We start from the raw sequence: 14,824 nt of genomic DNA on the forward strand, positions 1-14,824 counted from the left end.
GGGGACGAGAACGAGAAGGGGGGGGGGGGGGGAACGGGGAGGCAAAGAGCCAGAAATCACGGTCACGGGGATCCCCCGCCCCGTACGGACCGCCCCCATCTCAGACCATTATTAAATATAGCCCGGGCAGCGGGAGAGCTATGAGTTCCTGCTTACGACAGTTGTAGTCAGATTGACAGTAAACGGAATCAGTCACAGTGGGGAAATATGTAGGTGTCAACGAGAGTTCACTGATAAGTAGAGTTTCTTTGTTACTTTTAATCTGAGCTATCAGTACGCTGCTCCTTCCAATAAAATTTTTCTGGGTTTGTGACCGCATTGTCAATATTTAAAACTACCAACGTTTCGGTCCCTCTTGCAAGTGATCTTCTTCAGGGTGTTTCTGTTTAAACAAAAATACTCCGAAGAATGTCGCTTGCAACAGGGCCGAATCGTCGGTAGTTTCATATATTGACAATGCGGTCACAAGCCCAGAAAAATTTTATTGAGTGTGACAATGGCCTGCGGAAGCTTACGTTTATAGTCTGCTTCTTGTTTGATTCAGTGCTGTAATGCTGAGTACTTGCGGTTCTTACATTTTTTCAGATCATTAGATGTCAGGTTTGAAAAGCGGGAATGCCATGTGGTGGTGCCTGTGTAAAAGACTTTTTCCGTTGTCAAAATAGCATTATGGTTGTAACCGGCTGTGAATAAATTGAGTTACAAGACAGCATTGTGGTCATCATACATTTCAACAAAAGTATTCAGCCTGTTTGCAGTCATTGTGCGGTAGCAATATGTCCGCCTCTGCAGACACGCGAAATTGGAATTTGCAGACCTCACTTGTCTCTCATACAGGTTACAGACCGGTGTCTGAGGAACTTTGCAAACGACACAGTTGTTTGTCAAATTCGCTGCTTCCTATGCGTGTGTTTGTGAAACACGCGCGGTGAAGTACGAACAAAGTTTATCAAATTTAACCTCACTTTGTAAGCAGCTGCACGCTGCGTGTATTGTCATGAAGTGCTTTAACAGTACTGGGAATTGTTAAAAAGAAAAGCATTTCTTGCACTGATGTTAGATCTCTGTATGAAGGAGAAAAAGAAAACAATACACTAGTCCGCGGAATGGTATAAACTGAGAGACAGATATACGCATGAAAATCTGCTGAATTATATATTGCAATCACAATCTGATGATTACACCAATTGTCTCCGAATGGACAGCCAAACGTATGATAACTTATTGAAACAATTTCGCACTCACACTGAAAAAGGGAACACAGTTATGCGAAGACCTGTTCTCTTCTACTTCGCCTTCTAATGAAAGTTCATTAAATACCACAACATAAGAATAAGCGCATCGTCTGGGGAGGAACTGGAGAGCTTCAGTTATTTTATTTTATTTTTTTATTTTATAGAACACTTGCTTATAGGTTGTGCATGCAATACTAATTTTCTTCTTAACGCCTGCCTGAGATGTAAGCTGGAAAATACGTAACATTTCTGTACTTTGGTAACTGCCGGTGGTCTTTAGTTTTTATTCATATACTCTTTTGATCGCAGTTTACAATGCCGAAATTCAGGATACAGTAAGAAAATTTTTAATAAAAACTCTGTCTCGACTAACGTGGGGGGGGGGGGGGGGGGGCAAGTTTCAGCGCAAACGACATCCAACAAGTTGTCAGATCCGCCGACAACCAAAATATCAGAATCATATGTCAGACTCATTCCATGTTTTACAAACACGTCAAACTGGCCTGAGCCCACGTACCGCGTGGCCTTAGAAGCGTCTGACTTACAGGCCTAAATCAAGCAGTCAGTTCCGGCCGGGGTGGCCGAGCGGTTCTAGGCGCTACAGTCTGGAACTGCGTGACCGCTACGGTCGCAGGTTCGAATCCTGCGTCGGGCATGAATGTTTGTGATGTCCTTAGGTTAGTTAGGTTTAAGTAGTTCTAAGTTCTAGGGGACTGATGACCACAGATGTTAAGTCCCATAGTGCTCAGAGCCATTTGAACCATTTTGCAATGGTCCCCTCCTTTTTGGGGACGATCAATAATTACAGTTTGAAAGTTGGCGTAGTAAAATTAATCCATCCCAAAATTTCTCTTGTATAGAGGGAATGATATTCAGTAACTTCTCCCTCACTCTCGTCTCCGGCACGCAAGGCTTTTTTATTTTACTTAATAACTTAAAGAATTCGCTAAAAAAATTGCAGTACTGGTACTACAATATCTCTCGCCTGTTCTAGTCTTCAGCTCACAAGAATATTCTTAAATATACCTGTTATCCTACTTTAAACAAATGCTACAACTATGTATTGCTTCCTTTCAATTTACCGTGAGATTCATTAAGAATATCGGAGACTTTGTGATACGTGATCATGTAACAGTATTGCACTAATTGGCGATTTTAGATTCAATACTCAAGAGAAGTTAACAGTTCCTCTGTCTCTCTGATACCATGAACTCTTTTGCAATTATTTAACGCAATATTATGAACAGAGAAAAGAGCCAAGAGCGCATTAGGCCACCTTCTATACCTTCAAAACTAGGAAAGAATGTGTCACTGTGTTGGTTTCCGCAGTAGTGGAAATGCATAGAAATAAGCTACAATTATCAGCAACCAAGAGAAGCTACAAGACACCATGATGTCAGCGTTGAAGCAGCGGATCATGAGACAGTAGTGAATTAGTGGGAGAAAGCGGCAGACCCGTCCAGAAATATGAAACAAACCAATATTGAAACATAGCTCTGCCCAATTCCCTCACGTGAATATGATTTCTGTGAATGCCCTAGTGTGAAGAATGCACGTTGTACATTAGTTTCGATACACTTACAGTCACACTTCACAAAATATTACTCTATACTTTCACAGTTTTAAAGTTATTAAATTGACTATACCACTGATACTTGTCTCATCTCAACCATACTGAAATTCATTAATTTTTTAAAATCCTTTTATGATGATGACAAAAGAAAATCCAATTGTAATTGTTTATTTATTAGAACATAACGCAAACTCAAGAGGATGTCGTTATCAGGAGAAAGAAAACTGGCGTTCTACGGATCGGAGCGTGGAATGTCAGATCCCTTAATCGGGCAGGTAGGTTAGAAAATTTATAAGGGAAATGGATAGGTTAAAGTTAGATATAGTGGGAATCAAGAGGATGTCGTTATCAGGAGAAAAAAACTGGCGTTCTACGGATCGGAGCGTGGAATGTCAGATCCCTTAATCGGGCAGGTAGGTTAGAAAATTTAAAAAGGGAAATGGATAGGTTAAAGTTAGATATAGTGGGAATTAGTGAAGTTCGGTGGCAGGAGGAACAAGACTTCTGGTCAGGCGAATACAGGGTTATAAATACAAAGTCAAATAGGGGTAATGCAGGAGTAGGTTCAATAATGAATAGGAAAATAGGAATGCGGGTAAGCTACTACAAACAGCGTAGTGAACGCATTATTGTGGCCAAGATAGATACGAAGCCCACACCTACTACAGTAGTACAAGTTTATATGCCAACTAGCTCTGCAGATGACGAAGAAATTGAAGAAATGTATGATGAAATAAAAGAAATTATTCAGATAGTGAAGGGAGACGAAAATTTAATAGTCATGGGTGACTGGAATTCGAGTGTAGGAAAAGGGAGAGAAGGAAACGTACTAGGTGAATATGGATTAGGGCTAAGAAATGAAAGAGGAATCCGTCTGGTAGAATTTTGCACAGAGCACAACTTAATCATAGCTAACACTTGGTTTAAGAATCATGATAGAAGGTTGTATACATGGAAGAACCCTGGAGATACTAATAGATATCAGATAGATTATATAATGGTAAGACAGAGATTTAGGAACCAGGTTTTAAATTGTAAGACATTTCCAGGGGCAGATGTGGACTCTGACCACAATCTATTGGTTATGACCTGTAGTTTAAAACTGAAGAAACTGCAAAAAGGTGGGAATTTAAGAAGATGGGACCTGGATAAACTGAAAGAACCAGAGGTTGTACAGAGTTTCAGGGAGAGCGTAAGGGAACAATTGACAGGAATGGGGAAAAGAAATACAGTAGAAGAAGAATGGGTAGCTTTGAGAGATGAAGTAGTGAAGGCAGCAGAGGATCAAGTAGGTAAAAAGACGAGGGCTAGTAGAAATCCTTGGGTAACAGAAGAAATATTGAATTTAATTGATGAAAGGAGAAAATATAAAAATTCAGTAAATGAAGCAGGCAAAAAGGAATACAAACCTCTCAAAAATGAGATCGACAGGAAGTGCAAAATGGCTAAGCAGGGATGGCTAGAGGACAAATGTAAGGATGTAGAGGCTTATCTCACTAGAGGTAAGATAGATACTGCCTACAGGAAAATTAAAGAGACCTTTGGAGATAAGAGAACCATTTGTATGAACATCAAGAGCTCAGATGGAAACCCAGTTCTAAGCAAAGAAGGGAAAGCAGAAAGGTGGAAGGAGTATATGGGAGTATATAGAGGGTCTATACAAGGGCGATGTACTTGAGGACAATATTATGGAAATGGAAGAGGATGTAGATGAAGATGAAATGGGAGATACGATACTGCGTGAAGAGTTTGACAGAGCACTGAAAGACCTGAGTCGAAACAAGGCCCCCGGAGTAGACAACATTCCATTAGAACTACTGACGGCCTTGGGAGAGCCAGTCCTGACAAAACTCTACCATCTGGTGAGCAAGATGTATGAAACAGGCGAAATACCCTCAGACTTCAAGAAGAATGTAATAATTCCAATCCCAAAGAAAGCAGGTGTTGACAGATGTGAAAATTACCGAACAATCACTTTAATAAGCCACAGCTGCAAAATACTAACACGAATTCTTTACAGACGAATGGAAAAACTAGTAGAAGCCGACCTCTGGGAAGATCAGTTTGGATTCCGTAGAAATACTGGAACACGTGAGGCAATACTGACCTTACGACTTATCTTAGAAGAAAGATTAAGGAAAGGCAAACCTACGTTTCTAGCATTTGTAGACTTAGAGAAAGCTTTTGACAATGTTGACTGGAATACTCTCTTTCAAATTCTAAAGGTGGCAGGGGTAAAATACAGGGAGCGAAAGGCTATTTACAATTTGTACAGAAACCAGATGGCAGTTATAAGAGTCGAGGGACATGAAAGGGAAGCAGTGGTTGGGAAGTGAGTAAGACAGGGTTGTAGCCTCTCCCCGATGTTATTTAATCTGTATATTGAGCAAGCAGTAAAGGAAACAAAAGAAAAATTCGGAGTAGGTATTAAAATCCATGGAGAAGAAATAAAAACTTTGAGGTTCGCCGATGACATTGTAATTCTGTCGGAGACAGCAAAGGACTTGGAAGAGCAGTTGAACGGAATGGATGGTGTCTTGAAGGGAGGATATAAGATGAACATCAACAAAAGCAAAACGAGGATAATGGAATGTACTCGAATGAAATCGGGTGATGTTGGGGGTATTAGAGTAGGCAATGAGACACTTAAAGTAGTAAAGGAGTTTTGCTATTTGGGGAGCAAAATAACTGATGATGGTCGAAGTAGAGAGGATATAAAATGTAGACTGGCAAGGAAAGCGTTTCTGAAGAAGAGAAATTTGTTAATATCGAGTATAGATTTAAGTGTCAGGAAGTCATTTCTGAAAGTATTTGTATGGAGTGTAGCCATGTACGGAAGTGAAACATGGACGGTGAATAGTTTGGACAAGGAGAGAATAGAAGCTTTTGAAATGTGGTGCTACAGAAGAATGCTGAAGATTAAATGGGTAGATCACGTAACTAATGAGGAAGTATTGAATAGGATTGGGGAGAAGAGAAGTTTGTGGCCCAACTTGACCAGAAGAAGGGATCGGTAGGTAGGACATGTTCTGAGGCATCAAGGGATCACCAATTTAGTATTGGAGGGCAGCGTGGAGGGTAAAAATCGTAGGGGGAGACCAAGAGATGAATACACTAAGCAGATTCAGAAGGATGTAGGTTGCAGTAGGTACTGGGAGATGAAGAAGCTTGCACAGGATAGAGTAGCATGGAGAGCTGCATCAAACCAGTCTCAGGACTGAAGACCACAACAACAACAACAACAACACAAACACCATACCAGAAAATATAAATTCACTTTTTAGCAGCAAAACCAGCATAATTGCCCTGAGGAGTACAGAACCATTACACAGAGCCATTTTAATTATTGCAGAAGAATGCCCAGATAAACTCTTACTAATTTCCTTGCAAATTAGTTCTATGACGGTACAGCTACATCGACAGATCGATTTCCAGACATTTTCAAAATAATTCAATGTCGGACGCACCTTTTATATTCTAGAAAATAATGTTGTATGAAGGCATTATAACAAACTATGGGGCACTGTGCGATCGGCATAGATGTTTGTGAGTACTGTAGTTACTTCTATCACGCTAGAGAGAGGGACGAGACTAAATATTAGTAAATAATTGGAAGTAAAATGTGTCGCTGAAAAGTACAAACAAGGTGTTATGAACTCCCTTGTAATTGAAATCAGATCACTAGAAAATCGGTGCGAATACTACTGAGATCAATGGCGGAAAGAAAAGAAGTAACAACGAGTAACACGAGGTTTTTACCGAGGATAAGTTTGGCAACGTCCTTGACTGCATAATAGATTTGAATTGCTCCGCACAAAATGTGCATCTAAAGTAGTATATTTTGCTGAGTAAGCCTGTCTCAGCTTGTCTTTTATTTTGCGGCATTGCTTACTCTCTGAAAATGACTATGAGGGACATTTATGAAATAAAGGTAGTCGATTATTGCGTGTAATTATAGCGCTCGTGCGAGACGAAGGACGCGTCCTTCGATTCTTGGCCACTACGTATTATACAGAAATCTATTAACTTCAAGTCCCTGATCTGCAAAACGAACAATGCAGCAGCTTGGATGTCCAGGAAGGAGAGACAGCCGTCAAGCCGCAGATGCAGTTCTTTAAAAAAAGTATGGGGAAGTGGGCCCTTACATTTATTCATAAACAGTTTAAAACCAAAAATAATTTCCTTTAATACGCTATTAGCTATCATAATGTACGTTATATTTCAGACTCAAGTCCTTATAGCTGATAAACTGCGCTAGGGAAGTTATTAGCTCTTGAGGAGTGGGGAACCAATTTAGCCGAGAATCGTTTTCGGTCGTATCTTCATTTTTTTATCCCAGTTTTCATCACAGACATTCCGTGTTCCTAACAGGTTAATTATTATGGATAGTTCATTACACGGATTTCTTCACCTTAAGAATATTACTTCAGTCCGTTCATTACTTGAATAGCCATTTGTAGAAAAGTAGGAAATATGAGGTACAGTCGCAAAAGTGTGCGTGGTACAGTTTTATCTTCCAGTTGGTAGAAGAAGCTAGTTTCTCAGAAGTATACACGACTGATTTTCGTGACGTATTTTGGTGTAAAAGTAAAGGAATTTCCTTGTGACATGTTACCATGATAAAGGCTTGGTGACTAACAACTTTTTTAGTGATGTACTCAAAACACAAAATACAGTCGTTTTTAATTGGAAAATTTCAGACAGATCTTAGATGAGAAAGAGCATTGGTGTTTAACTTGTCGTCGACGACGAGGTTGTTACAAACAGAGCACTAGGTTTGTAGAAATAAATCTATCATGTCCATTGCAAGCGGACCATCTCAACATTCGCCTTAAACGACTGAGGGAAACTTAAACCAGAATGGTCAGGAGGATCTGAACCGGCGTCCTCCCTACTTATTGAGTGTCATACCACTGGCTCATGTCTTTAGGTAAATTAATCTGACGTCAGCGTCGTAATTTTCAAGGAAATTGTTTTGATATTACAAGGACAACGTGAACAAACACTCTTCGCCAGCCATGCTGGTTACAGCACAGTGCTTCCAATAATAAATAAAGACGTCTATAAAAGCTACGTCTTCTTTCTAACCTTACACCGTGTCTCCACGCGGTAGGTGAGCTAATTCGAATTTGGCCCTGTTAGTTGTAGTGGGTGGCAGGATGCTCTTCCTGATACCACTATTCTCCACCCCTCCCCCCCTCAACACCCCCCCCCCCCCTCCCATCAGCCGTCCGGGGCGCAATTCGTATACCCCGTCGGTCTGCATGTAGTGTTCTCATGTTCAAGTGTGATAAAGTTTCCTAAATGTTTGCGTAGCCTTTATCTGAGGGAGGACGTGGGTACCTGTCCAATATTTAGGGGAAGATGGGGTATAGTGGCTCCTCTAAGGGAAACAGAATTTTCACCAAACGATGGTTACTGATACAGGCTTGCTGCTTGCACATTTTGAATCTATGTCTATAAGGTGCCACATAAAATATTTTTATGTGCAATATAAAGTAATTTATAGAAACCATACGCATTTTTCTGAACGCTTACATATTTTCTATTTTTCCCTAGCAAGGAGTGTAATGTGGCCAGTGCCATCGCAACAGCATCCCATATTTGTTGTTACAATTTTCGGACAAATTCTCTGGGCGTCTTGATGCCATAGTACCTGAAACAATGCCAAGAGGCCAGAGCAGACCGTGTACAATAATATTTTTGTACTCAGCAAAATGTAACGTTTTTAAATAATATAAATTAATGGTCGAAGTATAGAGGATATAAAATGTAGACTGGCAATGGCAAGGAAAGCGTTTCTGAAGAAGAAAAATTTGTTAACATCGATATTAGGTATAAATGTCAGGAAGTCGTTTCTGAAAGTATTTATGTGGAGTGTAGACATGTATGGAACTGAAACATGGACGATAAATAGTTTACACAAGAAGAGAATAGAAGCTTTCGAAATGTGGTGCTACAGAAGAATGCTGAAGATTAGATGGGTAGACTACACAACTAATGAGGAGATATTGAATAGAACTGGGGAGAAGAGAAATTTGTGGCACAACTTTATTAGAAGAAGGGATCGGTTGGTAGGACATGTTCTGAGGCATCAAGGGATCAGCAATTTAGTATTTGAGGGCAGCGTGAAGGGTAAAAATAGTAGAGATGAATACACTCAGCAGATTCAGAAGGATGAAGGTTGCAGTAGTTACGTGGAGATGAAGAAGCTTGCACAGCATACAGTAGCATAGAGAGCTGCATCAAACCAGTCTCTGGACTGAAGACCACTACAACAACAACAACAACAACAAATTAATTAATTGGAAATCGTCGCAAAGGGATAGAATGTAACGTGATAACTTTGTATATAAAAGGGCTTAGAAGTCAGTTTGAACTATGGGCAAACACATTGGCCACTTTTTCCAATGAGTAGGTTCAATCCCGCGTCCGGCCATCCTGATTTCGGTTTTCCGTGATTTCCCTAAATCGCTCCAGGCAAATGCCGGGATGGTTCCTTTGAAAGGGCATGGCCGACTTCCTTCCCTAATCCTATGAGACCGATGACCTCGCTGTCTGGTCTCCTCACCCAAAACAAACCAACCCAATGAGTAGTGTACCACTTTTCGCAATCGGACACCATGTTCACTTTACTGGTTCACTGAGAAAAGTATCAAACTGAAGGAAACAACAAGGTACTACACCTGCAGGCCAAAATACGTTATTTAAACAATGACGTGATAAAAAAAGTATTACTTTATGTATAGGTGATGTAACAAGAATAATGCAAATGACTTATCGTACAACAGACAAATGAAAATCAGAAAAGTTTTTATTAAAAAAATAACGGAACAAGCTTCCTCTCTCAAACTCACTGACGCCAGTTAGGGTGTATATTAGAACTATTCTGACCACTTCTCGGCAGGCAGCAGCATTGTTCCAGGCAAAAATATGCAACGGCTGCTTTTCCCGCCCTGGCCTCTATATCTCACGTTTCCCCACCAAGTCTGATGTGGTAAACCGCCTAAAAAACACATCCAGGTTGACCGGCTCACTGCCCCTCTCCGTTAATATGCTGGTCGATCCCGAGAAAGCGCATTTTCCCGAGTCCCAGAACCAGCTGCTTTAACGCTCTCGGCTGTCCCGGAGCGTCTCGTTTATAAAAGCGATGTGAAGTGTTAAATTTTAGAACGTATTTTTCAGAATCTCTTGACTGTCCTTTGTTTCACCACATTAATGGAATGTATAGGGTGTTTCTACAAGGAATGTAAAAAGTGAAAGTGTTGGTAGAGTGGATCATAACAAGAAACTTTCACATAACAACCCCTTTCTACATCAATTATCGCTCGGCAGGAAGTGTCATTTAAAAGTGTGTGCCTTAGTGATTGTCACAGCCTTTCACACACTCCTGGCAAAATCGGAATTGCATCAGAGGTTGCCATAATTCGCGAAATTAGCTCTTCATTAATCTCGATAAGTGTTTCGTAAAGAACAGATTTCAGGTGGCGAAAGACGAAAAAATCAAGGACCGTCGAGTCGGGGGAACTTGCAGGCCATTTGGCCGGTCCACCGCCCTCTATACAGTTCTTACCAAAGGTCTCATCCAAATAAATTCCCACCGCATCAGCGAAGTGTGTAGATGCACCATCATGTTTTTATCACATGTGCTGTCGCACATAGAGAGGGACATGTCTAATAACTCTGGCAGTGTTAACCCCTTAAGAAGAGTAATTATCTATTTCTGTCGTCATATCGACCAGTCAGACCATCGCCTACTAAACCAGCTGAAACGTTGACAGCGAAGCGCTCTTGGTGACCATGAACAAACAAAGGAAGTGTGAGGATTGTCCCCTGCCCACACGTGTTAACTGTGGCTGTTGTAAACGATGCCTCATCCGTAAAAAGTACGAAGTGTGGAAATTCAGGCTGAAAGGTACACCTTTGCGAAAACCACTGACTGAAGTCAATGCGACGCGGAAAATATTTCGGGTTAAGGGCTTGAACTGTCCGAAGGCGGTAAAGGTGCGCATCATCTACATTCCACACACGCCAGACCATGGAGTGTCTTACATGCATCTACTGAGCATTTTTTTTTCCTTTATTGTGATTTCATTCCCCTGCCTCACATGGGCAGGGGAGGACTGTCACCGGCACAATCCGCCGCTCTTCAGCCGAGTGACATGACAACTAAAACAAGAATAAAATTTACATATATAAGGCGATAAGAAAGGGGAACATAAAACAGAGTAAGGGGAGATAACGGAGGTAAAAATACGCTGACAGGGAGACGCTCATGGGGGGACAATTAAAAAAGTCACCATAAAGTTAAACAACACAGTTGGCGATTCTTAAAACACAAGCAAGACACTGAATGCACATGCACGGGTTAAAAGTCGGCCACAGTATTAAAAACACTTCAGAACAACACTCTTAAAACCCACTTGGAGCACACACGGTGAAGTATAAAACTACCAGGTGGGACCTGCCGAGGGAGAGGCCAGAGAGGATGGAAAAGGAGGGGAGAGCAAGGGGCAGCAGGGGAAGTGGCGGGATGAAGAGAGTAGGGGCATCAGTGGATACACTAAGAGGCGGGAGACACGTGGGACAGGAGATGAGGAGAGAAGACAAGGCAGGAGGGAGTGCAGAGACACTGAAAGGGAGCACAAGAGAGGGAGGGGGAGTACGAGGGGGAAGCCACTCAGTAGAAGGGATGGGGAGGAGAGGGAGCCCAGAGGAGGAGGCAGGAAGATGGGGTAGATGTCAGGGTGAAGCTCATCATCCAGGAGGGGTAGATGGTGGAAGTTGCGTTGGGAAAGGAGGCGGAGAGTGTGGTGATGGAGAGAGGGTGGGACACAGCGGTAAAGGTGTGGCAACGGATTGGGGGTGGAAAGGAGGCACCAGGGAGTGAGGGGGATCAATGCGGCAGACAATATATAGTGTGCGGATGTGTTCAAGGAAAAGGAGAAGGTGGGGGAAGGGGATGAGGTCGTAGAGGATGCGCGTGGGAGACGTAAGGCGGATGCAGAACGTGAGGCGGAGCGCATGGCATTCGAGGATTTGGAGGGCTTTATAGAACCGGGGAGGGGCGGAAATCCAAGCTGGCATAACAGAGGATGGGGCGGATCAAGGATTTGTAGGTGTGAAGGATGGTGGAAGGATGCAGACCCCACTCTACTGAGCAACACTCCGCGAGTTTGTTGAGGGCGTGTTTTGCAGCAGTGCTAACGTGTCATCATCAAAATCTGGTGTATGCACTTTGGGTTGCTATGCGTAATTTGCTTGCTATGATTCACTCTATAAGACCTCTCATATTTTATATTTATTTTAGAAACACTCTGTGTACATTATCTACTAACTAAAAGGTAAACAATAAATACTGTGAGAGGCCACTGCCACACAGGCACAACTACTCGCTTGGCGTGTCTCAGGTCCGTGCAGCAGCCTCCAGATGGCGCTCACAAACCTGAACCTCTTCCTGCTCCCATACCTTTACCTTCAGAGCGTCATATACGCCCGCCGATAGTGTGGGCCGCCAGTATGGAATGCTGTCAGCTGCAGACTAGATTGCTTCTGCCTTATACTGGAAGACATGTACATTCTTCCACTGACAGGCACAAAAACGCGATGCACCACGGATACTCAAACAGTTCCACACCACCAGTTAGACAGTTCAGCGACTGCAGTCAGCGTAGTGCAGTATTTCAAAGACTTCCTTCCAACTTGAAGAGGAAAACATTTCAGATACACCGCCGCTCAGAATCGACGCAAAGAGCCCACAAGATGTGGAATAAAGAGCATCCACAAAACCACCCCCTTCCTTGGGTCGTCCATTTTCACACATTTAAAGGTCGAACCCCCATACCACGCAGGCGCGTTTCTTGAGCCTGTTAAAAATATGCCTGTCAGAGACTTCGACATTCATTCAGCAGAGTGATGCCTCACAGCTGTTCGAGCATCTGAAAGCAGGCAATCCCTTCGACACTTGTTAGGTGGGGTTGCCTGCCTCAAGCGCTAGAGCAGCTGAAAGGAATCACTCAGTTGAATGGGTATCGAAGTCACTGAAAGGTATATTTTTAACATGCTCAAGAGAGGGGGGCAGTGGGGGAGGGGGTCTTTCCCGTTTTATTCACGCATATGTCAGTGTTGCATCCATCCATGATTACACCATAGGAGAGAATGAAACAGGAGGACTGGAAACGTGTAAACACCAGTTGCTGCTTCGGATCACATTTAAATTTCGTCCCCATTGGTTCATCCTGTATCCCAGAAAAAAAATTGCGGCCGCACAACATTCCACAGAAGGGAAAAGTATAAACTCCATTTGCTGCTTCGGATAACGTCCAAATTTCGTAGAATGTTATTTAATAGTCCCTAGTAGTTTCATCCTGTACACCAGAGCAAAATATTGCGGTCGCACTACGCACCAAAAGGATCAGATCACGTTCAGAGGGATTGCAACCCCAGGATGTCCTTAGAGTAGGGTTGAATCGTCTGGAATGTGTCCGTACTGTCGAACATTGGCTAGAATGTCGTACTGTTGCTTACTGCACTGCGAACTTTCGTTTGCGACCTCTAAATTTATGGGAATCAACATTTTCCTCGGTCACCATAAGGAAATTGCATGATTCGAATGCTGTCTGATGCGGTTCTGACCTCCATAGCATAGGCATCAAAAGAAGGGCTGAAATGTGGATACCAGGAGGTGTGACAGCCTCCCAGTCATGTGACAAGCCCACGATGGCGTTGGGCAGAGTTGTGACGGCATTCGGTGTCAATGTGCTGCCACCAACTCACCTTACACCTGAAACGAACTTCAGAGTTGTCGCCTTTATTTTTCGCAGGTTTCGACACCTTGATGTTGTGTCGACAAGCCCAACGTCGCAATGGCGCCACGCTTTTGCACTGTTACAGAGGAAGGTTGTAAGCACCTTTGAGCCAAATTTAAAATTTGTGTTTTGCAATGGGAGACAATTCCACCTTTTTTAAAAGTAATGTATAAGCTACAGCGAAAATATATTTTGGATAAATACAGGTCGTTCTGTTTTTGTGATAGGACAATAAACGATCTTCTTGTAATAACGCAGTTTATACTATCATGCATTCAAAGACTTTTCATCATGGGCTCATCATCAATGAGAATTTTAAAGTTTTTATATTCCTTTATTCCTTGACGTACTGTTTGTTGCTTTCTGTGTTAGTATTTTTATGATGCACAGCATCGCATATTAGAAGCAACACTCACTGATTTCCCTGCATACATGCAGCAGAGTCTACTTGTGTTTGCATCCTCGAGCGAAATCTCCTATCACCTCTGACAACACCCTGGTGGTAGTAACATTGTTGGCTTTACCACACTTCCGTAACGTGTAAGGCTCTACTTACAGTACTTTTCAGCTGCAGAACCCCGCATGTAATTATTGACGAAAAATGCTGAAGATGTGTTAGTGGTCTCCCCCCCCCCCCCCCCGCCCCCCCGCAATAAAACGAGTGATTGTGGGAATATGAAACTTTGTGGAAACATTTGTAAGGAAATGTGGAAGAGAAATAATGAATAAACCCACTCCTCTGCCCCCACCTAAGCACTGCTGTTCCTTCGCTTTCCCCATCCCCTTCATGTTGCTGCCTTTGTTCAACGTGACAGTTGCATTCCAGTCCGAGCTACCGGGGATGGTGGTCATGTCTGAGTGAGTGTGTGTATATGTGTGTGTTTTTCGTTTTCTGACGACGACTTTGGCCGAAACCTAATTGTGCAACAGTCTTTCCGTTGTGCCTGACTACGACTCAATCTGTCATCTTTACAGTAGTCTATCGTTTCTCTTACATTATTCATCTTAAACCAGGAATTCTGAAAAATCAGCGGTGGCCAAGCTCAGCCTGTGAAATAAACACAAAATTACATTTGAAAATACGAGAATTCTGGTTCACACATTGAAGTATTGGGACTCTGAAATTAGGGAAGTATTACAAAAAAGTCTATGTAATGACACCAGGTATACACTTAGCAATGCATGGAAGTGTCCAATTGATAAAGAAA

General features: G+C 42.4%; 1 protein-coding gene across 2 annotated transcripts in view; it reads left to right on the top strand.

The window, feature by feature from the left end:
- LOC126188224 (uncharacterized transporter slc-17.2-like) overlaps positions 1-14,824 on the top strand; it is a 447,637-nt gene that overhangs the window by 391,251 nt on the left and 41,562 nt on the right. The gene's annotated exons all lie outside the window — the stretch shown is intronic.

The sequence above is a fragment of the Schistocerca cancellata genome, chromosome 5 (genome assembly GCF_023864275.1).
Source record: "Schistocerca cancellata isolate TAMUIC-IGC-003103 chromosome 5, iqSchCanc2.1, whole genome shotgun sequence".
NCBI lineage: Eukaryota > Metazoa > Arthropoda > Insecta > Orthoptera > Acrididae > Schistocerca > Schistocerca cancellata.